Genomic DNA, 5,302 nt, shown 5'->3' on the forward strand with positions numbered 1-5,302 from the left:
ATGCACCCAACATAGGAGCACCTCAATATATAAGGCAAATGCTAACTGCCATAAAAGGCAAAATCGACAGTAACACAATAATAGTGGGGGACTTCAACACCCCACTTACACCAATTGATAGATCATACAGACAGAAAATCAATATGGAAACAGAAGCCTTGAATGACACATTCGACCAGATGGACTTAATTGATATTTATAGAACAGTCCATCCGAATGCAGGAGAATACACTTTCTTCTCAAGGGCACACGGAACATTCTCCAGGGTAGATTAGGCCACAAATCAAGCCTTAGTAAATTTAAGAAAATTGAAATCATATCAAGCATCTTTTTTAACCACAATGCTATGAGATTAGAAATCACTTACAGGGAAAAAAATAAACTTAACCCCACAAACATGTGCAGGCTAAACAATATGCTACTAAACAACCAATTCATCACTGAAGACATCAAAGAGGAAATAAAAAATACCTAGAGACAAATGACAACACAAAAACCATGATCCAAGACCTATGGGACACAGCAAAAGCAATTCTAAGAGGGGAGTTTATAGCAATACAGTCTTACCTCAGGAAACAAGAAAAATATCAAATAAACAACCTAACCTTACACCTAAAACAACTAGAGAAAGAAGAGCAAACGAAACCCAAAGTTAGTAGAAGGAAAGAAATCATAAAGATCAGAGCAGAAACAAATGAAATAGAGACAAAGAAAACAATAGAAAAGGTGAATGAAACTAAAAGCCGGTTCTTTGAAAAGATAAACAAAATCAATAAACCTTTAGCCAGACTTATTAGGAAAAAAAAAGGAGAGGGCTCAAATCAATAAAATTAGAAATGGAAAAGAAGTTACAAATGACACTACAGAAATACAAAGGATCATAAGAGACTCCTACAAGCAACTATATGCCAATAAAATGGACAAGCTAGAAGAAATGGACAAATTCTTAGAAAGGTACAACCTCCAAGACTGAACCAGGAAAAAATAGAAAATATGAACAGACCAATCACAAGTACTGAAATTGAAACTGTTACTTAAAAACTTCTAACAGGCAAATTCTATCAAACACTGAGACAAAAGTTAACGCGTATCCTTCTGAAACTATTCCAAAAAATTGCAGAGGAAGAAACACTCCCAAGCTCATTCTATGAGGCCACCATCACCCTGATACCCAAACCAGACAAAGATATCACAGAAAAAGAAAATTAGAGGCCAATATCACTGATGAACATAGATACAGAATTCCTCAACAAATACTACCAAACCAAATCCAACAATACATTAAAAGGATCATACACCATGATCAAGTGGGATTTATCCCAGGGATGCAATGATTTTTCGATATATGCAAATCAATCAATATGATACACCACATTAACAAACTGAAGAATAAAAACTGTATGATTATCTCAGTAGATGCAGAAAAAGCTTTTGACAAAATTCAACACCATTTATGACAATAAGTCTCCAAAAGCGGGCATAGAGAGAACACACATCAACATAATAAAAGCCATATACGACAAACCTACAGCTAACATCATTCTCAATGGTGGAAATCTAAAAGCATGTCCCCTAAGATCAGGAAAAAGACAAGGATGTCCAATCTTGCCACTTTTATTCAACATAGTTTTGGAAGTCCTAGCCATGGCAATCAGAGAAGAAATAAAAGGAATCCAAATTGGAAAAGAAAAAGTAAAACTGTCACTCTTTGCAGATTACATGATACTATACATAGAAAATCCTAAAGATGCTATGCTACCAGAAAACTACTAGAACTCATCAAAGAATTTGGTAAAGTTGCAGGATATAAAAGTAATACACAGAAATCTGTTGCATTTCTATACGCTAATAACCAAAGATCAGAAAGAGAAATTAAAGAAACAATCTCATTTACCATCACATCAAAAAGAATAAAATACCTAGGAATAAACCTACCTAAGGAGGCAAAAGACCTGTGCTCAGAAAACTATAAGAAAGATTCTGATGAAAGACGTCAAAGATGACACAAACAGATGGAGAGATATACCGTGTTCTTGGATTGGAAGAATCAATATTGTCAAAATAACTATACTACCCAAAGCAATCTACAGACTTCACAGAATTAGAACAAAAAATTTTACAATTTGTATGGAAACACAAAAGACCACGAATAGCCAAAGGAATATTGAGAAAGAAAAATGGAGCTGGAGGAATCAGGCCCCCTGGCTTCAGACTATACTACAAGGCTACAGTCATCAAAGGAGTATGGTGCTGGCGCCCAAACAGAAATATAGACCAATGGAACAGGATAGAAAGTCCAGAGATAAACCCATGCACCTATGGTCATCTAATCTATGACAAAGGAGGCAAGAATGTACAATGGAAAAGACAGTCTCTTCAATAAGTGGTGTTGGGAAAACTGGACAGCTACCTATAAAAGAATGAAACTAGAACACTCTGTAACACCATACCCAAAAATAAACTCAAAATGGATTAAAGACCTAAATGTAAGGTCGGATAATATAAAACTCTTAAAGGAAAACATAGGCAGAATACTCTCTGACATAAATTGCAGCAATATCCTTTTGGTTCCACCTCCTAGAGTAATGAAAATAAAAACAAAAATAATAAATGGGACCTAATTAAACTTAAAGATTTGCACAGCAAAGGAAACCATAAACAAAACAAAAAGACAACCCAAAGAATGGGAGAAAATATTTACAAACAATGAGATTGACAAGGGATTAATCTCCAAAATATATAAACAGAGGGTGTGGAGAAAAGATAACCCTCTTGCACTGTTGGTGGGAATGTAAACTGGTACAGCTACTATGGGGAACGGTATGGAGGTTCCTTAAAAAACTAAAAATAGAGCTACCATATGATCCAGCAATCCCACTCCTGGGCATATATCCAGAGAAAACCATAATTCGAAAAAATACATGCACCCCAATGTTCATTGTAGCACTATTTACAATAGCCAAGACATGGAAGCAACCTAAATGTCCGTTGACAGAGGAATGGATAAAGAAGCTGTGGTACATATATACAATGCACTATTACCCAGCTATAAAAAAGAACGAAATAATGATATTTGCAGCAACATGGATGGACTTAGAGACTGTCATACTAAGAGAAATAAGTCAGACAGAGAAAGACAAATATCATATGATATCGCTTATTTGTGAAATCTAGAAAAAGTGGTACAAATTAACTTTACAAAACAGAAATAGAGTCACAGATGTAGAAAACAAATTTATGGTTACCAAAGGAAAAGGGGGGGGGGGATAAACTACGAGATTGGGATTAACATATACACACTACTGTATGTAAAATAGATAACTAATAAGGACCTACTGTATAGCACATGGAACTCTACTCAATATTCTATAATAACCTATATAGGAAAACACTCTTAAAAAAGAATGGATACATGTATATGTATAACTGATTCTCTTTGCTGTACCCCTGAAACTAACAGCATGGTAAATCAACTATATGCCAATAAAATTTTTAAAAATAAATAAAATAATGAATTCAGGGTGGGGTCGTGTCCATATAGAGCCCAGAGCCAGGGAAGTAAACCTATCAGCTTTCTCCGGTTCCTCATAGCTCCATCTCCTTATAGGCTTCACTAGTAGGACTCAACTCACACTGGTTCTTGAGCCAATACTGGTAGAGTCATGAGGACTTTAAGCTGATTAAACTCCCACCTACACCATCAAATCAAAGGTAGGGAGTATGGGGATCTGAAATGCAGTCTTGTTTCCGAACACTTTATGTCCATAGGGAGGTTAATGGCTGATTTTCAGCATTCCTTTATCCTCTGCAATGATGGCCAAACTTGACTGAGTTAATCAAAACTATGGTTTCTGCCACTATTGATATTTGGGCTTTCAGTCCTTTCTCTGGGGCTTGGGGTTGGATGTGATAGAGTTAAGAGCTCCTCTCCTTTCTTCTAGAATCACTGAGAGTCAATCATTTTCCCTCTCTGGGTCTCAATATTCCTGGAATATCCTAGAACAGGGGACTTCACGTTTCATGGTGATGCTACCCATATCCTGGAGACTTCTGTCATGAATTTGAAAAAAATCTGCCAATACACTTATAAACAATATTTTCATATGAGAATGATTAAAAGCCACCTGGATAGAAAAAAAAAGGATGGAAGGAAGAGGAAAGCAAGTGTCCTCTGTACATCTGCCACTATCTATGACAAATACACTCGAGGCCACCTAGCCCAGTGCACTGCCTCCACTATAAGTCAACTCAAATCCATTTCCTGGCTGTTGCTTTAGCCATCTCTGAGTATACTGATTCCATGTTTTGTTCACTCATGTATACAAGTTCATCTCCAGATCTAAGTGAACATTTCCTTGATAGAGTTTCATCCTATTTCTTTCTTGATTTATTTTTTATGAAGACAGAGATCATTGGGAACATTTTACTCTGGCACTGCTCTTCAGGGTCTCCCTGCAGACTGAATAACTGAGGCCTGCTGGCAGGTCACAACCAGTTTCCTTTATGACACATTCTTACAGAAGACAGGAAGACTTGACAGTCTGACAGACACTTAAAGTGTGAAGATGAATAAAAGATACATCACTCCTGATGGGTATATATAAAAAAAAGCTGTCAGTCGATGTAAGCAGTATTCTAAAAACATACAGTACCATATCAGTGCTAGATACAAAAAAGAGTTGGCAGATGGACAATTTTTGATAGTCAGGTCTATGTGGATGTGAAAACCAAGCTGAGAAGGAGTTTGTTAGTCCTCATTTGTTACCCTGCTTTGAAAATCACATTTGGAAGCTTTGCTTTCTTTCTCTTTGACTTCCTTCAAGAGCTACATTATCAGCCAGTAGGTAGACTGGATGATGATCTAGATGCTATGTTTAATGTGAGTGGTGTCAGGCAGGAAATTCTAGCCAAAACATCTTACTCACTGGCTGTTGCTTTGCCTGAAATTCTACCATTAGAGATTCTTATTTGGGAATATACTACAACTCAGACGCTCTGGAAAAGGGAAATCTTTAGCTTACTCTAGTGAAGATTGATTTCCAGCCATTTGTGGTACCAGGGCATTAAGGACTGAGGGTTAACTGGAAGTCAGGTGAAAGGGCAGAGAACAGAAAGGAAGAATCAGAAGTCACAGAATTTCGATATTGTCTACTTCACATTGTCATAGAAATATCTGAGGATATTCATCTAACCTTTATCTGGTACATGAATCTGCTTCAGAACATCCCCATGAGGTGTTCATCCAATTGCTACTTAAATACTTTTAGTGATAGGGAGCACCTTTCTTATTGACGTTCACTCT

Source organism: Physeter macrocephalus, chromosome 21 (assembly GCF_002837175.3).
Source record: "Physeter macrocephalus isolate SW-GA chromosome 21, ASM283717v5, whole genome shotgun sequence".
NCBI classification, from domain to species: domain Eukaryota; kingdom Metazoa; phylum Chordata; class Mammalia; order Artiodactyla; family Physeteridae; genus Physeter; species Physeter macrocephalus.